Consider the following 26,048-nt stretch of genomic DNA (forward strand, 5'->3'; position numbering starts at 1 on the left):
ACCTCTTAAGACAGCAAAACCTCTAAGTTCTCTTTCAAGCTTTAAAAATCCTTCCTGCAATGCAGGAGGCAGGGACAAGTTCCTAAAAACCTCTACTAAGCTGTCTCTTCAAGCTAGTAAAAGACAGTGGGTCAGAAACACTTGGGAGAGTGTGGGTGAAAAGCTACAGAGAGCCCAAAAAGGGCAGGAAACTTTACCTGAGAAAAGCAAAAAAGCCAAGCTTTTCAGTTACAGCTGAGCTGAGGCATCAAGGGTTTTGTCTGAGTGAACGTCTTTGAAAAGGTGTTCCTAATTGTCTTAATGCAAAGATCCCCTGAAGCAATGCAAACTGTTAGCACTGTATCCTCGCTTCTGAGCAAAAACCCAGAGGCAACGGGCCAGTGTCTCTGAGCTGAAATGCATTTCGGGGATACTAGGGTTCCTGAAGTTGCAAACTTCCTGGAGCACAGAGCTGAGGCAGGAAGGTGCAGGACCCAGGGGAAGATTGCTAATGAACAAACAAAACTAAAGCCAGTGGGAACAGCACAGTTGTCCACTTTCCTACAAGTCCCGGGTTGATAGGTCCACAGTTGCAAAAAGAAATCTGAGAAAAAACTTTCCTATCAGAGTAAGGACCTTTCTGGGAAAACAGTAAAGCTGAACTGTGTCTGAAGCAGTCATGCTGCTGAGTCAGAACGCTGTCTGGGGAAAGAGCCCAGCCAGGGCAGAACAGAACTATCCAGGAGTAAAGCTTTCTTTTCTGTCAGAGAAAGCACCTCTTTGAGAAAAGCTTTGTTTCAACTGACTCCCTGAGATGAGGGAGTGTAGCCCAAAGGGGTGATTGCCTCTGGCATAAGCTCTGTCCTTGAGCACCCAGACAAGCAAACACAACCCACTGGGGGACTGGGCCAGGTGAAGGCCTGATAAGGCAAACACCTGTCCTAATGGGAGTTTAGAAATGACAAAAACCTCCCTTGTTAGATTTTCAGTCTGTACGCAAACCACACAGACCCGAAAACAAACGGACAAAAAGCCCTTACCTTCAGTAGCAGGGAAAGCCGCCACTGTAGTGTCAGAAACTGTTTCTGGGGTATAGGGGATAAACTGAGACCAAACTGGATACTGTCAGGGAGAAAGACTCTGAAGATAGAGAAGGGACATATTCCTCCCCAGAAAATATATGACCTTTGAATAGCTGCTAGAATTTGAGGCAGATTCGGGGGGAGAAAAAAAAAGCCCCTACCTCCAAAGGCAGCTAGCAGAGGTAAAGAGCCACAGACAGATACCTGAAGCTCTGCATCTGGGGGGAAAGGAACAAGCAAAATGAGATAGATCGGTGGGAGAAAATCTCTGAAGGAGCTATGGAAAAGCTGTTGTAAATGATCTTGTTTTTCACTGACTGGCTAAGGAAAACATAAGCCCCAAGGAAAGTTGCTATCAGAAATGCCAGCCTCAATGCCGGCTAATGAGGCAGGTGCAGTTCTGATTTGGGGGGCCAGTGTCAAATGAAGGAGAGACACCTGTTGTAGCCAGCTGAGGAGAGACCAGAAACCTCCCAATGTCCCAAAGCTGAAAATGTAAAATGCTTGTTCAAATCTCCCGTTGCAAAAGCAAAAAACTTTGTTCAAAGCTCCCGGGCAAGAATTTGTAAGCAAGTCTGGTAAAAGAACCAGTTGACTCTCAGACCCAAAAAGAACTATGGGAAATGACTGATATAAGGGAAATGATATAAGGACTGATTTAAGGGACTGATAATATTATGGACTGATATAAGGGAAATGCATTCTGGGAAAGGTAGTTTTTCCATTAAAGATGGCGACATTGCCCTGAAACACTTGTCAGCTCGAAAATACGTTCATGGTAAACTTAAAATACAGCTTTTAAAAGAATAAGGAGGAAAATCGTCTAAGAGTTTGTGTCAGTTCCAATGAAAAATTGAAAGGATACAGAACTAGGTGCTTCGCGGTTTGGGACTCCGTTGGTAAAATGCCTTATTTACCCTAATAGCTGTGCAAAGTTTTTACGGTAGCTGGATGACAGAAAGCTACCTATAAGAGCAAACAAGCCACTTCAAAATCCTTAAAACAAGGGAAAGCAGTTTATACACTGAACGTTGTCTCAGATATGAAGAAACTTATGTTGAAATTAAAAAAGTTCTTTGCCTTTTGAACAAACTGCCTGCAATGAGTGATTCCTTTGCAAATCTAATAAGGAGACAAGGACACAAGCATTCAAAAAGAAATGACTGCTTTATAGATGGGAAACAAACTTCAGAAAATCTAGCTGTCTTACGAAAGAGTTGCTTCACCTGAAAGTTCCTTATAAAAATCAATGCTAAGTATTACAGCTGCTAATAAAATCAGGAGTTAAAGCTAATGAAGTGAAAATACTAAATACAGTTCGGAGCTGTGCAGCTTTTGACTTTACTAGCTCCTTTAGAAAAATACTTTATATCACCTAATAGCTGTGCAGTATTTGGCGAAGAGCTTTACAGCAGCTAAATATGGTAATTTCACCCTCAGCATGAAGTGAAGTTTTTCGGTAGAACAAACCAAAAGTACTGCTGTAATAGAAACACTATTGAAGTACTTAGCTATTATGAATTTGGGTGAAGGGACAGCCTCTAGTTAAAAACCGTTTACCGCTGACAGTGCATCTCTGCCAGTCCGGAACGGCTGAGAGAACTGGCAACTTTGGAGTGTGGCTTCATCCTGGGAAGGTTACAGTCCCCTAACAACAACTATCACAATTCTATAACAACAACACTCACTAAATCCCAGTGCTTTATAACAAAGCTGACTATTAACTCTAAACTTTAGAAATGATGTACGTACTTCCTGTCTAGTTAAGAGAATCTTTCTAATAGAGATAGTAATAATAATTAAGAGTAAGAAATAGAAAAAGATGAAAATAAGATATGTGAAATTTGTAAAAATTCTCTTGTTAGATCTCTGTGTTAAGAAATCTTTAGGTGTTTGCTAAGTTAAATATATGCTAATGGTAGCCCTATATAAGTTTGTAAAATAGATCTATAGAGTTCCTTTAAGAATATAAGCTTGCAAGAAGTATCTAATGTAGTCTTAAGACATATAGTTATAAGCTTGTAAGAAGTAAAGATGCTAGTTGTAAATGTAAGTTTAAATAAGAAATAAGATGGAATGAATATAAGTATATAAGTAATAAGAAATATATTTGCTAAAGTAGTTCTATAGTTTCCTTAAGGAGTATAAATAAGTAGATGTTAATATGTTATATGTGAGTTTGTACAATGTAAATGTTGAATGTGAGTCTAAATGCTTTGCAAGGCAAAAAATGTTAAGAGTGAGTCTATTTTTAATGTATATGGTGAAAGAACCTGAGACACAGAAGGTTAGTGTCCCAGTAGACTGCAAAGTAGGCAGTCTGAATGGTTTCAAAAGCTCCAGAAGCTGCTAAGAAGCTAAGAATGGCGGACACAAGAACCAGCACAAGGCATCCACAGCTGAAATCTGTGGAAAATCCACTGAACACAGAAAAACCTGAGCTAACATCAAAAACGGTGCGGTTTAGAATACTACTGTACCTAAAAAGGTCAGTCTGTGAGAACAAAAGTTGCAGAGACACTTGTTTGAACAAAAATTGTTAACTGCAAAAAGTTTTGGTTGAAAAACGTCTCTTCATATTTTGAAGTGAAAGCCTGATACCAGAATTTATTTCTTGTTTGAATTTTTTGAACTTAAAATGAGATAACTGCAAAAAGATTTTGGTTATGGATTTCTTCATATTTGGAAGGCTCGTACCAGAATTTATCATTTGAATTTTAAGACTTAAGAAATGAAATGAACAATAGAGATTTCATTGATATGGGACAATTTTGAGTTTACTTATAGTAATGACCTAGGAACTGTTTTCTGGAATTGGGTTAAAAATGGAACTGTTTAAATGAAGAAATTTATTATTTCTACCTAGAATCAAGATGCAGTTTTGTGTATGCATATATGCTTTATTAATTGGTGATTCATGAATTGTTTTGTGGAACTGTTTATGTAAAAATGAAATTACTTACAGAACTGGTTTTGCGTTACAAATGGAACTGTTTAAATGGAAAAGTTTGGGTTTTCTAACTAGGCTTGAGATTTTGCTTAAATTATAAAGAAAAGGGGGAGAGTTAATATACCTTAGTCTAATTTCAAAAGTTGTTTGAGTGGATTAATGTCATGTTTTGTTAGTAAGAAATGCAAATGGGGTATACTAAGAGGCTACTTTTAAAGTGTAAAGAGTTTTATTAAGAAACTGATTTTGGATGTTTTGCTAAGTTTTCAAAGTGTTAATGGTTAGATTGAGAAGATTGCTTTTCAATATGGGTTTGTAGGAGTTGTATGAATTTGGATTCTTCTAACTAGGTTTGAGATTTTGTTTAAAAAATTATAAAGAAAAGGAGGAGTTATGAGGTTGAATTATGTTTGCAGAAATTATGTTTACCCTATTGATATTGATGCACCCTGGTTTTGTGGAGTTAAGAAAATATTTAAGTTTGATGTGAATACATTGAAGTTTTTCCTATGTTCTGTTAGCAAGAAAATTCAAATGATTGAGTTAAAGTTGTAAGACGGAGAAAATTGTTAACTATATTTAGCACCATATATGCTAATTCAAATGGTTCTGTTAAGAGTTTGCTTTGTGTTGTAAGATTGGGAGAATGGTGACTGTGTATAGCAATATTTATGTTAACCTATTAATGATGAAGCTAAGGGATTCTTTAAGTTTGTAGTCACCTTAAGAGTTTTTGGTTTAGAAAGGGCTTGAGGCAGCTAAGACTGCTGTAGTCACCCTGGACCTAATTCAAAAGAGAAATGCCATCTTTATCATCCTCTACTTCCATATTGGGAGGTGTAACAGCTATGGAGATTGCTGTAAGCCATTAATAGTTATTTTTTTATATATTAAGAAAGGGGGACCTGTGGGAGCCCATTCTCGGGTTCCTCGTGACTTTACCCAGCAGGTCCGCATAGAGGATGATTAGGACCACGGGCCTGAGTGCAGGTGTCTGAGATGGTCTGCACTTGTCTGTGCTGGGGGAGGAGGTCTTTTGCTCCACCCCTTGGCATCTCTATAAAAACCCTGGGGCAGAGACATTCGGGGCCCATTGGAATAGGTTCCAGGCCCTCTCGAGGCTATCCTTTATTTTCTATCTGTTTATCTCTGCGATATTCTCCGAAATAAATTCTTCTATCTAATATTTCCTGCTGCTCGCACTCAAGAAAACTCTGGGGAACTGTGGGGGTGGTGAGTAAACGCCCCACATACTCCATTGTATATATGTGCCACATTTTCTAGATCCATTCTTTGCTAATAAATCTGCCTTTATATGTTACTTGTCCTTTTCCCCTTTCAGCTTTTAATATTCCTTCTTTGATCTGTATGTTTAGTGTTTTGATTATTATGTGGTGGAGAGAATTTGTTTTCTGGTCCAGTCTATTTGGTATTCTGTAAGCTTCGTATACCTTTATAGGCATTTCCTTCTTTAGGTTAGGAAATTTTTCTTTTATGAGTTTGTTAAAAATATTTTCTGAGTCTTTGAGCTGGGATTCTTCTTTTATTACAATTATTCTAAGTGTGATCTTTTCGTCGTATCCCAGATTTCCTGAATGTTTTGTGTCAGGAATTCTCCAGATTTAACATTTTCTTTGACCTATGTATCAATTTCTTCTATCTTATCTTCAGTGCCTGGGATTCTCTCTTCCATTTCTTGTATTCTGTTGGTGATGCTTGAGTCTGTATTTTCTGTTTTTTTTTTTTTTTAACCTAGATTTTCCAACTCCCAGATTCCCTCAGCTTCTGTTTTCTTTATTGCTTGTATTTCCATTTTCTGGTCTTAAATGGTTTTATTCATTTCCTTAACTTATTTGTTTGTTCTTTCTTTGCTGTCTTGGCTTTCTTGAAGGGACTTATTCATTTCCTTCCGTTGTTTGTTTGTTTTCTGTTGGTAGGCCCTGCTGGTCAGAGGTTGCAGTCTACCATAGCTTAGCAGCTCTCCTCAGGATTGGCACAATATGGTGGACTCCCTCCCCCACCACATCAGAGGCTTCCTGATCTTTATCTAGCCTTATCGGGTGGATGTCTGTAGGCCGAGATAGATACCTGACTTATCTCAAGGATGACCCTTGACACAGCTCCCTGCAAACAGTCTTTCCCTGCTGCTTATATGGTAATTAAGTAATATGTTCTACTTATTTTCATAGGGTTGTGCTGCCACTAATCCAGCTATATGTTAGGAGTGTGGCACCTAATGCAAATTAGGATCTGCCCTAGCTACCACTCCAATCCTATTTATCCCCTATACTCTGGAATAAAGTTGAGCTGACTCACTGAAGCTCTCTCCAGGAAAGCTATCTCTGTCTCCACTGTGTTTTCCAAGTCTCTCTGTTGTCACTTCTGCCCTTCATCCTTATAGACTGGTGGCCAATGGACCATGAGGAAAAAGGGAACTCCACAGTTTTCCTGGATTTCTTTAAGAGATCTATTCATTTCCTCTGTCATCTTCATAACGTTGGTTTTAAGGTCATTTCCTTGTGCTTCAGCTATGTTAGAATATTCAGGGCTTGCTACAGTAAGATAACTTGGTCTGGTAGTGATATACTGTTGTTGTGTTCTTATGCTGGCATCTGGGTATTGCGTTTGGCATGATTGTAGGTCTGGGTTATGAAATCTGAGTTCATCTTTGTTAGATGGGTGTTTTGTTCCTAGTTCTGGGAGTTGGAGGGCTGGAGCTAAAAGGAGAACTTCTTAAGTATAAGGAATTATTTCTGGAAGGGAGGAAGGAGAAGGTACAGAAGTACGAGGAAGTGTTAGGATTGTGTATCTATGGACCTGTGAGCAGAGAAAATTAGTCTTGAGGCCATAGATGATGAGTACAGATGGACAAAGTGGTCATAAAGTGAGGTGTCTGTGCACAGGAGTGAGAAAGAATCCAAGATAGATGAGCTGGTGAGAGGAGAGATGAGCTTTGAAGGAATTTGAGTGAGATGGAGTCAGATTGGCTATCAGAGGGGAAGGACTAAAAGGAGGAGGTTACCTATACCCTGAATCAGGCAGGAGGAAAGAGGGAGAAGTCAGGACAGGTCTGTATTGAGTGCCTGGCCCAAAAGGTGAGGACTGTCTCTGAATCCCTGAGGAAGGACAGTCCAGGTCAGTTGTCTGGATTGTTGAGCATCAGAATCCATCAATGCGAAGGCAAAAGGGTCTTGGAAGTAGACATCCAGGGGTATGTTGTCAGGGATAATGGAGAGGATAGCCTAAGGGTTAGAGACATAAGGATGTACATGGTCAATAGTTAATGGAGCAGAGGTCCTGGACTAGGTGTAAGGTTCTGTTAGGTAGTTTTTGACTGTTAATATGGGAGTATTGTAGGGTGAGGAGGTGAGACATAGAAATGATGGGTTTGAGGCCTAGGCAGAGGCTGGTTAAGGATAGGGAGTATTGGGGTTTGGAGATGTAGGCAGAAGGCCTGTGAGTATGATAGCGAGAGATTTATGATGTGCAGCAAGGGAAGGGGAGGTGGTATTTCATATAATGCCATCAACTAAAGAACTGGGAAGAGGGTGAGAGGCTTGTGAAGTCTGGAGAATAAGAGAGTGTACAAATGAAAGGTGAGGAAAGAGATGAGGGATGCAGGAGTGTTCTGGAGCTGTTGTTGGAATGTGAAGCCTATCGGGTACGCTTAATAGGTACTTGGTCCTCAAACTCCTTAGAGATCTGCTGAATATGGCATTTAAAATGTTCAATAAAAACTTTCCACAACACACAGAGACCACCCCCTAGCAACAACAAAAATCTTTAAGGTCTCCAAAGAAGACAGATGGAACGCCACCCAGAGGACCCCACCTAGACTGTAGTAACTCTAACCACACGCCTCACCTGCTTCAGGGAACCTGCATGAACTGTGGACACTTTTGTATTGACTGCTGTACCCTGCCTTGTCAAAGTAAGGTCAATTTTAGGCTTAATATTCTAAATATGTACAAAAGGTAAAATAAAGCTCATTTCTGAAACCATAATTGCAGTAAATTTCTGTCAATACATGTGATGGTTTGAAAGAAAATGGCCCCCAAAGGGAGTGGCACTATTAGGAGGTGTGGCCTTGCTGGAGGAAGTGTGTCACTGTGGGAGTGGGCTTTGAGGTTTCTTTTTCCCAGGCTTCCCTCAGTGTGACAGTCAGTCAATGTCTTGTTGCCTACAAGTTATAGCATCCAGCACCAGGTCTGCCTGCCAGGCTCCGCTTCATGATTATAGTGGCCTGAACCTCTGAAACTGTAAGTGAGCCACCCTCAATTAAATGGTTTACTGGTAAGAGTTGCCTTGGCCGTGGTGTCTCCGCACAGCAATGGGAAACTAAAGAAGACAGTACAGAATGTTACAATGTCTTGGATGATTCGGTTTCAGCTGTAGACTTGGTGCCACCACAGGAAAAGTTGGGAAAGTGGCCAGAGCCTGGGCTGAGGGAGGTGTGAGAGAAGGGCCACAAAATAATTGAAAGTGGAGCTGATATGGGAGCAAGTGTGGCCTGGAGGATGGGTGGGTGGGGAATTTGGTTTTTTGGGGGGGGGCGGGGCAGCATCTGGCTGAAAGCAGGAATCTTTTGAGGGGCTTCATCAAGGAGGAGGAAGAGGGCTGTGGGAGATCATTTAAGGAGGAGGGAGGGTGGAAAAATAAAATTCTGTTGAAGGGAAGTGGCTGGCCTTGACAGAGGAGGCTTGCTGGCATGGGAGACAGCGACCAGGAGCTGTATATAGGCTGAACAGGGACAGTGGTGACTTTAGTGGCTGGCAACATTGAGGGAGGAATTATCAGTCCAACTCTGTCACCAAGAGGGAGATAATAGTCTGAGGAGGGACCCAGCAGCTGTCAGACAGATTTTCAGATAGTTAGGAACAGACACTGGATTCCCACAGTGTGGCCCCCAAAAGTGAAAAGAAAACTGCTAACTAAGCCAAACTGAATGGAACGGGCCTCCTAGTGGCTGTCCAAGGGAGTCCACCATAACCTAGGAAGGTCACGGTGGGGTGCAGTCTCCCCAATCCTAGAGGACAGAGCAGGGACACCGGATGCTCGATGGTTCTCAGCTGACAACCAGGGTGGGAAACTTAGCGGCCAGCCACTGTTGGATGAGGAGATCAGACATCAGGTCTGACTGTACCAGAATTGGGTTGGGGAGTGGGGATGCTGCAAACCAAACCTAAGTCACAGAACTGTATGAAAGGAAAACTATGGGCTCAGGACCCCCAAGACCAAGTTCTCAGCACAGAGGAGGTTTATTTCCCCCGAAAGGACAGAGAGCAGGGATAAGGGAGAAAGATGGGAGATAGAGGAAGAGGGAGGAGGGGAAGGCAACAAGGAGAGGGGATAAAAGGGGCAAGGGTGAGGGGTAAGGGGCGTTTGTCCCAGGGGTTACAAAAGACGACCTCTGGGTAGAGAGGAGGCATAACGGTAGTTTATAAAGGTAAAATGGGAAACCTCTTGTTAGGATGAGGTGTTTAAATTGGGCATGTTAATTAGGTGAGCCAGAGGGGCTTTGGATTGCTGGACTTCAATACTTTGATACCTGGACCTTAACAATCAGCCTCAGGAGGAGGAATTGGCCAAATAAAGGAGTCGAGCCTGGAGGCTGGCTTTAGGAAAGTAATCTAATGGTTTTAGCAAAGCAGAGGGCATCAGGGAGACGAGAAAGGCCTGTCAGAGCCATGTTCACCATTCCTGGGCCTGCCAAAGTGCCTTCTGGGGCTGATTGCTGATTTTTGTCTTTGTGGGATGGGTGTTGTTTCCTCTCTGGTCTTCTGGCCCGAGAGGTCAGTGGGTCTGGTGATCAGTGAGTCTTCTGGTCCAGTAGGGTGTCTCCTCTGGGGTTCTGGTGGGCTGTGCGACCACAGGGGTTCTGGGTACCAGTGTTGTCTCTGGGGTTCTGGGGTTCTGGGACCTGGCAAGGTCTCTGGTAGGGCAGAGGGCTTCTGCCAGAATTGTGGCCTGGGATACAGTGGTGAAGGGAGGAGGTACTGTTGGCGGAAAGCTGGACAGTCTCTGAGGAAGTGTCGGCAGTCTGCGCATGGAGTCTTACCCGGTGTTCCAGGCACCAGCATGGCCTCTGGTAGAGCAGGGGGCTTCTGCTAGAGTTGGGGCCCAGGAGAAATCTCACCCTTTAAAATTACTGTATAATATTCAACTGCATGGGTTCTCATTTATTAATCACATCCATGTTATTAGACTTCTGGTTTATTTTGAAGTTTTACTCTATCAAAAATGTGGCAAATAAAGTATTGAACAGACTTCTTAGTGGGTCAAGTTCATCTTTTCATAGTCTGTACTGACAGTAGTGATAATTTTCCCCAAAGCTTGTCAACTAGTTAAAGTTTATTTTCCTGACAGAAGAAAGGATAGCTCTTGTAATTTACTTCATTGGTGTTTCCATTTCTAGAGAAGCAAAGCACGTCCAAGTACCCCCTGGACATGTGAATTTCCTCTTCTGGTAACATTTTGTGCGTTGGCCATTACTCTTCTGACTTACTTTGTCTTACTGGTTTGTTGTATTTTCCACATTAACATTTGCATCAAAAACCCTTTGTTGTAATGTCATGAAAATGTGTTTTCCAGTCAGTATCTTGAATTTAAAAGAAACTTAATACTGTTTTTCACCAAAAAGCATCTAGGTTCTTTAACATGTTTCTGTTTCAATAGCAAGAACTATTTCAGTTTAAAAGCCACTTCTCTTCATTTAACTAAGTTTTATATTTTTTTTCTTCTTGTTAAACAGGTGTTAATCATCTGGAACTTGGAGAATGATGGGAGAGGAGTTCCCATTTCATTTATTCTAATGTTGTAACCAGTGAGCCCCATACCAGTTGTTAGGTGATTATTTGTAATCTCTTTATTGGTCAGTTCTGCCCCTTACGTGCTTATTAAAATTTGCAGGGCAAAAGAGTCAGATCCGTGGTTAAGAGCACTGGCTGCTCTTTCAGGGGACTGTGATTCAGTTCTCAGGTCCCAGAACCCACATGGTGGATCCAAACCATCAGTGACTCTTGTTCCAGGAGTTTCAATGCCCTCTACTGGCCTTCACAGGTACTGCAAGCATGTGGTGCACATTCATACATGGGGACAAACACATATACACATAAAATAAATAAATAATTCCCACTTTGCTTTTTTTTTTATTTATCCCTGTTATAGCTGATTGGTAATGCTAATGACTACTGACTACATTTTCTTGATGTCAGAAGCTAATAGTACAGTTGCCTCCAGTTCTCATTAAAAATAAAATTTACTGGGCATGTGGATGACTTGTGCAGCAATTTGTACTGTATTTCTTAGGACTGATTATGTGTGAATTTATGAACTGCATCATAAAAGAAAGTTCAAAAACAGGAAAATCATGCCCTAAATCACGTAGAATTAAGCTTGTGGCATATATCACTCTACAATGACTCTTGATTTTTTTTTTTTATGATGGAAATAGGTCAATGTTTAGTCAGGTTTGACACATTTAAAAATTCTACTTGCTTTCCAAAATTGATTTTACTAGAATTATGCAATATAGCTTACATTTTCTTACTCTGGATATCTATCATAGCATTTCCTGTAGGGTAGGGATAGTTAATAAAAAACATAATGCAAGATATATAGAGATAGATAGATAGATAGATAGATAGATAGATAGATAGATAGATAGATATTTAAAATTTACTATCAGTCATAGTTTTCAATGGAGGGCAAACATGTAAAGTTAGCTTACATTTATATAACAGGCAAACCAAAGTAAAACGTTTAACAATATAGTTGGTAGACTTACTCATCCTAAGCTTTGAAATCTACTATGTAGTTATTTATATGTTTTTGTTGTGACAAGGTCTTCTCTGTGTAGCCCAAGTTGGCATCAAATTTGGTTCTAAAAGACTCCTAGTATGAGGACTACAGGCATGAGCTGAATTTTAAAAGCCCATTGAGGTTTAAACTCAAATCATATTAAGTTCTGAATAGTCATGCATGTCTAGATTCTACCACACTGGAAAGACAATGGTAGAATTTTAGCACATTATTCTTTATGCCACTTAACTAATATATAACCTAATGTGTTGGAAGTCCTTGCTAGTCAGAGGTTACTGTCTATCATGGCCTGGCAGCTCTCTCCAAGTTCAGCAACACAAGGGACTCCTTTCCCAGTGAGACTTCCTGCTCTGTACCTGCCCTTCTCTAGGCCTGAAGAGCCGACCTTATCTGAAAGCTGTCTCTAAGCCTGGCTGCCTGATTTCTCTCTAGCATGGCCCTTGGCACAGTTCCCTGCTAGCTTTCCCCCTGCTGCCCATATGGGAACAAGACTTGTACTAGGAGCTTTGTGGTAGGACCCTGCTGCCACATACTAAGCCTGATGACAGGAGCATGCTATTTAATGCAAATTCGAGTGTGTCCCCAGGCTTCCCAATCCTTATATTCCCTATACTCTAGAATAAAGTTGAGTTGTCTCATTGAAGACATCTCCTGGAGGGCTATCTCCCTTATATCCATGGCCATCAGAATCCTGCTGCCTGCTTCAACTCCCTCCCTTGTCATGGACCTATGATCCTCGAGGAAGAAGAAGAACAACACTAACGAAACATTTATATTTCTGTCAAGCCTATTAAACACATAAGCTTAACACTTACACTTGTCAGTTAACAAACACTTTTAAGGTTGGCTCAGTAATTTAATTGAATTAAGTGTATATTTTGACAATATATCATAATGTAAGTGATGCTAGAAATCATGAGGTAGTGTCTTTCTTTCTTTTTTTTTTTTTTTTTTTTTTTTTTTTTGTCTCAATAGCCAGATCCTATTATAGCTTTAAAGTGGTCTGGCTGTATAGGAGATATGTTTCAAAGAATAATCTCTAAGATGCTTCATTTAATTTCTAATATTTCTGGCACAGCCCAAATGCCTTTCTATCAATTATTAATTTTTACCGCACTCAGATTTTCCTTACATTAGCATATTTCTTTAGGTATTTACAAAAGATTCTATAAAATAGAACTGTCACACATTATCACTTCATCTACTTTTTATTTATCATATGCATGAGAAAGTGAGATACAGAGATGGACTGGGCACACCATGGGTGCTGAGGATAGAACTCAGGCTATCAAGCCGGTATGACATCATGGGCCTTTACCCACTGAACCATCTCACCAGTTTGGACTGCATTTTAGATATTTGTTTTAGTTACAAAGAGAAAAAAATTACCCTCAAAGAGCCTAAATTCTCATCAAGATTTGTTTAAATAAACAAATTGCCAAACATTCATAGAATGAAATACCACATAGCTGATGGTATTTATAATAATAACACAAAATGCTGATGAATTTAACCAACAGTTTTTTCAAGTAAAATAAGCCAGACCCAGAAGATACTGTACCATGTTACCATACAATGATCAAGGAAAGGAATTTAAGCTAATAGGAATCAGTCATCTTCTCCAAAAGAGGTGAATTTTCTTTAGGGGAAGCATGAAAAACCTCTCTGGGATGATAAAAATATTCTGTATTGTAAGCAGTATGTTGATTGTGAGGTTTCATTCAAAGCTCTCTGAATCAAACCTTTGAAATATACATATTTCATTGTCAAAAAGTCATTAATAAAACGTTCATTGTTTGATAGGCTATCACACACACACACACACACACACACACAATTTCACATAGCATATCATCTTCCTATACCACAAGGAGACCAAAGAATAATCTAGTGCAGGCAACTAGAGAGATGGCTTGGGTTAGTTTATATTGTCCTTATAGACTCTCAACTTGTGGGTCATGAACCCTCTGTGGGTTGCATATCAGATATCTTGCATATCAGACATTTAGATTTCAATTTATAACAGCAAAAATTACAGTTATGAAGTAGCAACAAAATAATTTGATTGGGACCATCACATGAGGATCTGTATTAAAGGAAGATTGAGAACCACTGTTATGGAGGATCCAAGTTCTGTTCTCAAACACAGTATCAGGCATTTCACAGTGGTCTGTAATTCTAGTTAGAGGAGCTCTAATGCCCTCTTCTGGCTTTCATAGGTATCTGTACTCTCACACACATACACAAATTGACAAATAGTAAAAATTGAAAAATATGTTTTAAATGTACTGCAGGACACACGCATAAATTAAAATTTGCTAGGTAATAAGATTTTTAAGAATGTAGACAAACAGGTAAGATTGGCAGTTTAGAAGAGAAGTGAGATACCAGTCTTCACAACATGATTTTATCTTAGACCTACATTACTAAGAGTCTCTATCTTGGCAGACTGGCTTTGTGTTGGAGCAACCCTTGTATGCCTATCTAGGTCACTTACAATTCTGTGTTTGCCTTCACTTTCTGTTCATGTTCAAACTAGACACAGAAGCTTGGGCCATGTCCGGATGTTTTATGAGCATGCATCATTCCCTGAGAGTGCATGGGACATTCTCTCCTTAGCATCTGGCAGAACTACCCCACCAAATGTTGCAAACCAGTAACTCACTCCTCTCTTGTGTTCATTCTAAACCTCAGCCCATCTGCTCAGTTCTTTATCTCAATTGCTGCTTTTCAAAAATAATTTCCCATTTCTATTTTATGACTTCTTTCCCTCCTTCCTGCTCCAATATCCTCCTTATCTCCTCATAGATATTGAAAATTGAAAATACTCGTCTTAAATTATTGTTTATTACATCTTTTTAATTCAGCCTTATCTGCTCTAGTTTCTCTTTCTCTTCCAGCTGCAGCACACCAAATATTTGTTTTATTTTCCTGTGAGATTGTATGCCTTTTGTAGGTATATTCCCAACAGCAGACTGTGTTTGAGGTAAACCAAGGAGAAGGTAGGACTGGATGTTCATATGTGTCCTCTTGTTGAGCATGAGGTATGAATAAATAGGATCCTGGAATGGAGCCTGGAGCATCACAGTTATTCCATTGTGGGAGTATTTCCCTTTCTTCTTAGGATGCAGGAGAACAGGGCCATCCTCTGAACTAGGAAGGTTTGCCCAGATTAATCTCAAGTATCCCCGTGAATGTGTCTTGGCACCCCTGGGTTGGCTCTAGAGTAGCCTCAGCTATATAAAAAAACGAAAAGGGACACACAGACAGACACAGACACAGACACAGACACAGACACACACACACACACACACACACACACACACATATATATACATGGACACACAGACACATGGGAACACACATACACACATGGACACATACACACATGGACACACACACATGGGGACACAAACACACACACTCATTTTTATACTCAGACACCTCTAGTAAGCTGATGCATATGCATTTGTTTCTGGTTTGCTGGGGAGCTCTCACCGACACTGGGCACTATACCATGTTAAGGTCTGCATTCTCAGGTGACGTAAAATTACAGTCATGAAACTGTCCTTTAATTTCTCAACTTTCCATTTAGCACCAGCTGTGACGACTAAGAATGGAGTAGCACAATACTCTAGGTGATGGTCTTCCTCTTGGTTACTTACAGAAAGAGAAGAGTATTAAAATACTCACTATTTTTGGATAAGAGCATGTCAGTTCGAAAAGACCTTTGAGATAAAGGATTACGTCTCGGCTTCGTAGAACTTGACTGTTGAAGAAACCTTGTGAAACTGTTTGCTTTACTGTCGTTGATGTCCCCAGTTCCACACTCTGCCACACTCTCTTCTCCCCCAGCTTGTCCCACACAAGGTTATCATTGCATCTGGTCACGACTGACAACTCATTTCTGCACTTGCCCCATCCACTTTCCACCATGTGCATGAAGTGGCCCTCTCACCCTCCGGGGCCTTGACCCTTCATCTACCTCATGGCCAATTCTTTCTGTTGAAGACGTAATGTTTCCAGTTCAACTAATTTATGTCATATATAATATAACACTACTGAATTTTCAGACTTTTATGTAAGGTAAAGAAATCCAAAGTATCTATGGGCTGGAGAGATGGCTAGGAGTTTGAAGAATGCTTGCTGCTCTTCTAGAGGACCTGAGTTCAATTCCCAGCATCCTCATCAGTTAGCTCCTAATTGGCTATAACTCCAGCTTCAAGAGATCCAGTGCTCTCTTCTGGCCCCTGTGGGCCCCTGCACACTAGTGCTCACACACAGACCTATCCTCTCTCTCTCTCTCTCTCTCTCTCTCTCTCTCTCTCTCTCTCTCTCTCTCTCTCTCTCTCTCTCTCTCACACACACACACACACACACACACACACACAAAGTACAAGAATTAAATTGAAAATAAAGTGAAAGTATTTTAAATGATAATTCTCTGATTAAATCAGTATATTACCTATGTATTGTAATAATTATACCTCTATCCTATATCTGTCTTATATTTTAATTTGAAAAACTAGAAAAGTTTAAGTAAATGAACATGTTAACTGCCTTGATTTGATAATTATACACACTATATACATGCATATATATAAAATTATCACACAGCACTTCATACATTTGTATAATTAAACAATAATTTAAAAGGCAAAAAAGTTTTCCATATAAGATAAAAAGTAATTTATAATTTTCTAATGTCTCAGGAAACTCAAGGATCATTATTATAAAATTCATGAAGCTTTAATATTCCAATTGGGGGTGGAGAAGTTGAGATGAAATATTGGAAGTAAGAAGGTCAATCAAAAACAAAATAAACTAAAAGGCTCAGTCCAGATGCGTATACTTATTCATGCATATGCACATGATTATATATTATGATTCTAAATTTGACTTGAATAATTCTTATTTAATAAACTTTTTTTCTTTTTGTACCTATCAATGAACTGTCTTCAGTACAAAATGTGCCGTTTTCATAGTATGATATCGCAAAACAGCTATTTAATTTCAGGACTGCATGCATCTAACTTGATAGTACATTCTAAATTAAATAAATCACAAAATTTTTCTTCCTTGTTTTCAGTATAAAAAGAGGCCAAAGCATTTGCATATGAAAAATATTATCTGTCATGAAATACTTATCTTCAAAGCCAGTTTCAGCAGGCAACATTTATTCAATCATGCTGTCAGAATGTGAAAGGAAATTTAGTGACAATTTTATTTAAGAACATTGTCATCCTGGTTCTGGAAAAACAATCCGGACACTATTTCTGCCAAGGAGATTGAGAAAGACCAAAGCCAGTTAGTTATGCAGATTCGTTCCTGTAACAACCGGGACTCAGATGGGCTCAGACGTCATTCAAGGACACGTGTGTAATGACTTTCTTCTAGTGTGACCATTTTTGTAATTGTGCATTTAAAAGGAAAAGTTATATTTTTCAACCCATTTAACACCAGGAAGAGGATAATGAGACTCAGGGGTGGTTGTTTTGATAATAACAGTGAAATTGTTAAAGATTTTGATGGAGAAATGCCGTTTTCCCCATGGTGAGCATTATTTTTCTGCAGTTTCATTTCTCATTCAATTGTCTTGGTTAGTGGTAATGATGTGCAATACTAGGAATATATTATGATTATGTGACAGAAGTTCTGCAGGCTTCGGGTTTCTAAACACCAAATAAATAATGTTAACTTAATTTTCAGCTATGTGGATAATAGAAGCAGGATGTACATAGGGGGATGTAAAGCTTTAAAGATTTCCTTCATCATTTTTAACCCTTCCCATATAACTCAAAGCAGAAATATTGTAACAGTAGCTGAACAATATCTGTTTGCCCTATTTTATCATTATTTCTACAATTCTCTGCTCCCTGTAAACAAACCAAAACCTATAAACAAGAAAGAATTCTTTTATCTTGATTTCCATAAAAGGTTTGTGTGGCCCCATGGACTTTGTTTAAGACAGAGCACAAGTGCTCTACTGCCCTAGCTTGTGAAAGGCCTTGAATCCTTTGTCTTGGATCCTTGTTTTGAAGTAACAGGTAAGACAACAGGAATACTGGATTTACAAATAACTACAGAAGTAAAATAAAATAAGTAAATTGGATAAACAAATTGCTACAGTTTACAATGTCTTTTCTTCTATCATTAATGTTATGAAGATTATATAAGAAATCATTTGTACAACTAAGTTTCTAAGTGACATTTAAGAAGTCACATCCAGTTGTCTGATGGGTCGACTACCCAGGAATTCTTATAGAATGTTCTTCAGTTGACAGAGGATAAATGTATCATCAAGAAGGCATGTAGACAATCGTTGAATTATCTCTGACATAATCAGGTGATATTCTGAAGTCTTTAAAATTACCCTTGCTAATGACTATCTTAGATTGGAGTTTCATTGCTGTGAAGACACACCATGACCACGGCATCTCTGATAAAGAAAAACGTTCAATTGAGGGGGATTGCTTACAGTTTCAGAGATTCAGTCCATTATCATCACGGTGGGAAACATGGTGGCACTTGGTGCTGGAACTTGAGAGTCCTACATCTTAACTCAGAGGCAACAGGAAGTTGACTGACTGTCACACTGAGTGAAGCTTGAGAAAAGAGACTTCAAAGCCCTCCCCCCACAGTGACACGCTTCCTCCGACAAGGCCACACCTCCTAATAGGGCCACTCCCTTTTGGGGGGCCATGCTCTTCTAAGCCCACTCTGCAGTATAAGGAGGAGCTAGAACTGAGAGTCACCGGGCCACTGTAGACTTCCTGGTCATCCCACTTTGAGAAAAATCACCAAAGATTAGCCATGAAACTCTGTTAAATAAAAAGAAGACAGGTGGTAAGGGGACTAGTGTAGGTGTGGAAAGGAAAGGCTGATAAAGGAACAGGGGAGGCACTTAAGAATGGGTAATAAGAGAATAAATGCTATCAAAGCATATTATACGGAAATGTCATAATGCAGCCTTGGTCAGGCTCTGTGGAGGCTCTTTAGAGAGATTATTTCTCTGGCTTGAGTAGAGACCTAACATCCAAAACTACCCAAAACTTAAAAGGAGTAATGCAGTTGGACCCCTCAACTAACTAAGGGACCATTCCTTAGGCTGGCGGGCTCACTGCAAGCCATGCTAAAGAGGTAAGAGGAATGATTGTCCCATGAATTAGACAACTTCCTTCCCAGAATTTCACCCCCAACGCAGTTATTTATTAAGCTCTTAATCTGCCTGCCTGCGTTCTCAAATTAGCCAATCAAAAATGATTTTTCCTTTTGTATCTCTTTCACAAGCATGCTTTCCCTAGCTCTTTGGGCACCCTGCTAGAGATCTCCCTCCCCTTCCTGTGGCTGCTCGTCCACCATGCGGCAGCGCCCCCTGCTGACTGAACTGAAGAGCCGGGCTGGTTCTTCTTTCTTGTCTCCGGCTTCCTCTTCTGGATAGCAGCTCGCTTAAGCCTGGCCTTCTCTGGGGTTTTCCTTTTAAACTCTTACAAAGTTGTCCTTCAGCTTCCTTTGGGGGCCGTTCTTAAATTCTTTTATTAATAAGACTAAGAGTCCCAGGATGGAACCTCAATATCCCTGGAAACAGGATAATTCTGGCAGGACTCTGCAAATTTTCCTGAAAAAATAACAAAAGTACGTACATTGTACTATTGATATATGTGAACCTTTATATCAAAAATAAAGTAAAATGTAAGTACTAATGTTTCTTTCATTGGCATGAATAAACGCAGTCGTCATCATATATGAATACACCATGGTGTTTTGTTTTGAGGAGTTGTTATTTTGTGGTTTTGCTTTAGTTTCATTTTTTGTTGTTTGTTTTTTTTTTTTTTCCCCCCACAGGATCTCACTCAGTCCAGGCTGGCCTGAAACTTTCTTTGCAACTCAAGGCTAGTCTCAGACTTCTGGCTAGCCTACTTCCTCAGTGTTATGAGCCACCATACCCAGCTTGACCTATCTCACTTTTAATATATACTACTTTCTGGAAATGCTTACTAGTATTTAATCAGATTTACATAATTGTCATTTAGAAGCTAATCCTATATGCTTCATCAAATTAAAAGTACGTCTAGCAAATTATTCACAAACATGATTCTGAAAAACATTTACTATTTATGGTTAAACTTAACATTTATTTTCTCACTGAATTCCTGACACTATAGAAGATTAATGGATAATAGTCCTTATATGTCATATTAAACAGAAAGACAAAAGTCTATATTACTTCTTTTAAGAATATTTTCGAAATTTGTTTGTGTGGTGCATCTGTACATGTGGGGGGGGGGGTTGCACACCTGAACACATGCTCTTGGAGGGAAGAGGAGAGTGTCAGGTGTCCTCCTCTATCATTTCTAACCTTATTCCTTTGAGGCAAAATCTCTCCCTAATCCTGAAACTCATGATTTTTTAGCTAGGCTGGCAGCCAGCAAGCCTGATGATCCTCCTGTCTCTACCTCCCACAGTCCTTGGGTTACAGATGCGTACAAGCCCATATCCAGCTTGTTACATGACTCTGTGAATCTGAACTCAGGTCCACAGCAAGTGCTCTTAACCACTAAATCATCTCTCTACCATGATTCACTTTTTTCATCATCCCTAGATTTACTAAGATTCACTTTTTAATGATTATACTAACCATAGGTACATATAACTGTATAGCCCCTCATCAAGAAGTTTGGGACAACTTGCCACATTTCTTTTATGATACTCCTATTCTCAGAAGTATATTCATGTAGATTGTAACTAAAAATAATGAACTAAAGATAAAAACACCCCTTTAACAAGGAATTAGAGAGGAAAACATAAAACAGGGCTTGATCAAGATATGCATGCAGCTACACATTGGATATGATACCAAAAAGCCAACAGCCTAAAATTAAAATTAAATCTTAAAAAGGGGATGTGCATGTAAACACACACTGGATATGAGAAACACAGAGGTCAGATGTCACTGTTTCAACATTCCATCAACGTCAAACCAGAAATAATTCTTCAGAAGGAGCTAAGGGGCTAGAGAGATGGCTCTATAGTTAAGAGCACTTGCTGCTTTTCCGAGGATGAGTTGAGTTCCCAGCACCCACACTGTCACTCCAGCGGCAGAGTATTTGATACTCATGCATGTGGCATATACACACACAGATACACACGCATACATATAAGTAAAGACCAAAGTCACATGTTCCTATCTCATTTGTAGGTATTAGCTTTGATTCTTCAAATATGTGAGTTTCATTTGGAATACCCAAAGAGGAAGAAATGAGTAAAGGACCATGGGGACTATACAGGACATAGGCCCAAGGGGAGAACTTATTCTGCCAAACTACCACAGTGTTAACCAATGCCTAATGACATCATTATATCATTGATTAACGCATCCCTCAACCCTCATTAGAGAAGCTTCTTTCTTCAAGAGATGGCAATCAGTGGCTGGAGAGATGGCTCAGAGGTTCACAGGTTAAGAGTACTGGCTATTCTTCCAGAGGACCCAGGTTCAATTCCCAGCACCCACATGACAGCTCACAACTGTCTGTAACTCTAGCTCCAAGGGATTTGACATTCAAACACAGGCATACTTGTAGGCAAAACACCAATGCACATAAAATAAAAACGAATAAATTAAAAGAGAGAGAGATGGCAGTTAAAGCAGAATTCCACAACTGGCTATGGTGAAGAGAATAAGAGACCACAGAGTTCTCAGTCTTAAATAGGACACCTATGTCACACCCCTCCACCCCGGCCAAGGCTCAGGGATCATGGCAGAATAGGGGTGGATAGGATGTAGGACCTAGAGGTGGTGGCAGACTGCAAGGAAAGAGTGCTTTCACAACACAGCAGGGCAGCTGCCCTTGTGTGTGCAAACTCAAGCCAGATCAAATGCCAACATAGGAAGAGGAGGTGGACAGGAAATCCCACCCCTAACTGAGGAGCTATTGGCAACTGATAGCTGCTGGAGAGACAGAGTCCAATTTCATTAACAGTGTGGTCCCTTGTAGGTCAACTGCACTCCAGTAGAAGGCAACACATCCAAGTATATGGACAGTACAAATGGAACCTTAGTTTTTTAAAGAAGATCCAAAGTTGGGTGGGTAAGGTAAATGGATCTGGGAAGAGTTGGGGAGTTGATGAATGTGATCAAAATACATTGGATAAAATTCTCAAATAACTAATAAAAAACTGGAAAAATAAAAATGCAAAGAAAATCTGTGGGATTAAAAGAAAGGAAAAGATGCTAAAAAAAATTTAAAAAACCAACAGCCCTAGGTTTGAATACTAGATTTGTGGAAAATTAAATGGAAGACTTTATTACATAAACATAATAAGTATGGCTGTTGTGGGATAAGACAGGCTGCTGACACGAGGGCATTTTTTTTCTTTTTAATTATTTTTTTATTTTTTGAAAGTAAGCTATAATTATGTTATGTCCCCCTTTCCTCTTTTTACCTCCAGCACCTTCCATGTTACCCAACCCCCCACCTGCTGCTTGCTCTTAAATTCACGGTCTCTGGCCTCTTTTAAAATTATATATTCCTGGGTTGGGGATTTAGCTCAGTGGTAGAGTACTTGTCTAGCAAGCACAAGGCCCTGGGTTCGATCCTCAGCTCAAAAAAAAATTATGTATTCCTAAATATATAAATATAATCTGCTCAGTCCACATATTGTTACTTGTATGCACATGATTTCATTTTTAAGGACTTTATACAAAGGACTAATGTTCTATCTAGGCCTTGAAGAATGGGTCCAATTTTCCTCTTGTAGGGAAGATAAGGATGCTTCGAGCCTTGAAAACGAATGAGCATAAGTAGAGAGTGAGGGAATCTTTAGTGCATGAGAGGAAGCATCTGAAAATGAGGGCAGAAAGATGCCTTGTGGACAGGTTAAAAGAGTGTAGCACGGGGAATTGACATCCTGTAAGTTCAGAAGAATCGAAAGATTGTCTTCACATAGCTGTGTGCTAAGAAAAATATAATGTGTTTCAATCGCAGTCCCCAGGAGTTCAGTGACAGATTGGAGAAATGCTTTGAGAGAACATGCACAGTCCTGAAGTATAGAAGCTGTTGCGACATTCCAGAAACAAAGACGGAAACCTGGGCCAAATGACAGTAGTGATCTGAATGGAAAGGCGAACACATCTTAATTGAGTAATGATTAAGTCACTCTCCCACCGTGCCTGTATTTTCTCAGCTTTCTTTAGAAATTTGCATTTATTCATGCCAGTGAAAAGAAAGGAATACTAAGGACAGCCATGTGGCAAAGCATTTTAACTATGTATATAATACTTGAAAACTGTACGTAGTCAAAGGCATTTTACAGCTGAAGAAAGGGAGATGTCGAGTCATCTCGCTTGAGCTCACGCCTCCACGAGCTCTGGATAAACGGCTTCTAACAGAGACGCACACAGTTTATGAAGTGCTGTCTAATTCCACCGAAGAAGACATTTATGATCACGCGTGTTCAGGATCATCTGGCCAAAGACTTTTTTTTTTTACAAAGAGTCCCCACGTTTGTTAGCTTTCAGTTTACAGGAGAAACCGTGCAGAATAGTCTTTTAGAGGTATGCCTTGATTTATATTCCCAAGAGATAGCTCTAAAGGGCCAGATGCTCAGAAAACACTGGGAACCACTACAAAGAAAGACTTCATTAGGAAGGTCTCAGTTTGGTAAAGTGTTTAATTAACAAGGAAAACAGTCCAGAATGCTGTTTTTCAGAAGCATGCTTTAATCCATTGTTCCAAATATTCCCTAGATACTGCTTCCACAGGGCTCACATGCAGAATCCCAGAACTGATTCAAATATCAGAGACAATTAAGTTTTAGCATGTTTGGAAAAGTGCCTAATTAGCTAGAAGAAGGGGAAAAAACAGTGCAAATGCCACCTTTACAAAACACACTCTATTTGATGTCTTGAGACATTGTTATGTACCGCCTCTAAAGGGTCTATATGTACCATGCTAAGAAGACACTGTAAAGCAACATGAAGAAAGACTCCACTAGAGAGTTCAATATTCGGTGGAGTTCAAGTCTCAGGAAAGGAAAGGCAACTTTCTAGTGGCTATACCACTGAGGACTAGGACTTCCTCTTCCCCAACAACTATTGACTGTGGACAGCTTCTCGGGCAGAGGGGGAAAGTCGTGAGACTCTCGCTCATCTTGAAGAAATGCTGATGGAGCATGTCCAGTGGAGGTCTGGTACTGTGTTCATAGAGGCAACAGCAACTCCATGCCCAGAAGAAAGCCTTTCACAGCAGCACATACTTCTTAAAATATACATCCCTGCACTCAGGATTCTTAGTTGCCTGTAGTGCTGGGGTTGAGGCCTCCTAAGCTTTCCCCTTTCCATGTTAGTATATCGATTAGTGTTTCCCTGTCACAGACATAATGGTGAGACTTCACGGGCCAAGCTTCTCTCATTTTTCTGGGAGACAATCTCACAGCAAACTTCCTATTTGCTCCAGAATCACTGTCTCAATCAGATTATTTGTTCCAAGGATCCACAGCCTCCCAACTGTGCTTTGAGTGCTTCAAACCAATGCTACTCCATTTTGATTTTTATCTTTAACCATGGTCATTAAAGCCTGGGAACGTGACTGTGCAGTCTAAGGTGGCAATGGTACGAGTGTCCAGGTGGTAGGCTCTCTGGTTTCACATCACGGTTTACAAGCTGGGGGTGTTCGTACTGAGGACTCAGGGACGAGAACACAGATACAGAGCTACGGTCGTGAGTCCAGGGTCTGGGCCAGCTGTCTACAGGAGCTGTTTTGGTTATCCAAGTACACGGAGAAGCCCGAGGCTCTAGGAAGGGACTGGAGTCTGAGCTAACTCACCATGGCGATGCATCTGATGACCTAGCTGTGGTCTAGGCAGTGAAGGCTTACCATGGTCGCCTGGATGAGAAACGTTCCCCACAGGGGCCATGTACTGGAACACTGGGGTCCCAGCTGGTGTCCCTGTGCGAACAGGTTATGGAACCTTCAGGACGTGGTGCCTTGCTAGAGGAAATACATCGTTGTGGGTGGGCATGGAGGGTGGACGGCCTTGTCCCACATCCTGTTTCCTCTCTCTGTTTCGTGTTTATGAATAAAGATTTGGTCAGCCAGTTTCCTGTTCCTGCCCTCTTACCATGCCTTCCCTTCCCCAGCTGTTATGGACTCTCTCTCCCTCTGGAATCTAAGCCAGAATACACTCTTGCTCCTTTGAGTTGCTTTTGGTCATGGTATTTTATGACAGCAACAGAATGGTAACAGATACAGAGGCCGGTGTTAAGGAACACGTCTGCAGTTTCACCTTTTAGCCGGACTGCCTGCACATACGTACTCATATGCACGTTAACCTGTGGACTAGGCCAAACTGCGATTATCCAGCTTTCAAGAACAATTGGGGAACTCTCCACTTCCCTATATTCAACCCTTTTCTACAAGACAGCTTGACTTCTGTCAGTCCCCGCCCTCGTTCCTGACAAGCCAGTGCTGTAACTACCACACAGCTGGAAGTTTTGATCATAATTCTGAGTGTTGTTTTAAAGAATAATAACAGCGCTGTTACTGGGTGAAAAGGTCACGTGACACAACAAAACCCAGTACCAGAGCTTTATGGGGGGGGGGGAGTGGAAGAGAGTAACCAGGCCTGGGGGAGACACACATGCAGAGAGAGAGAGAGAGAGAGAGAGAGAGAGAGAGAGAGAGAGAGAGAGAGAGAGAGAGAGAGAGAGAGAGAGAGAGAGAGAGAGAGAGAGCGCGAGCGGGAGGAGAGAACAGACAGAAGAGAGGGGAGGAGTCTGTGTCCCTCTTTCTAAGGATTCCCCTGCACATGCGCAGGTGGGCTTACAGAGCTACGCCACGCATGCATGCATGCACTGATTGTGTGACCACACTGCACGCATTTGCGCAATCACGCAGCACGTGGATGATGTAAGACACAAGACCCCTTGCTTAGCTACTGAACAACACATGTGCAGTCATGCAGCTGGAGTGGCAGAGTCCTAATACTGAGGCCACTTGGATATATTTGCTTTCCCTAACTGCAATTCTAATTGGCCCCAAGTCAGTGTGATTTTTTTTTTTTTTATTCTTGACTAGGTTGGTTTGAGTATTGGCCAGAATTCTTCCTGTAAGTTTGCAGGATCCAGGGTGAATTATGCTAGCATCCTAGCATTCCCCGTGGACCTCATGCTCTGTGTACTACTGCTCTGGACCCACTGTGCCCTGCATCTCTTTGGG

This window comes from Peromyscus californicus, unplaced genomic scaffold (genome assembly GCF_007827085.1).
Source record: "Peromyscus californicus insignis strain IS unplaced genomic scaffold, ASM782708v3 Scaffold_23__1_contigs__length_62951481, whole genome shotgun sequence".
NCBI lineage: Eukaryota > Metazoa > Chordata > Mammalia > Rodentia > Cricetidae > Peromyscus > Peromyscus californicus.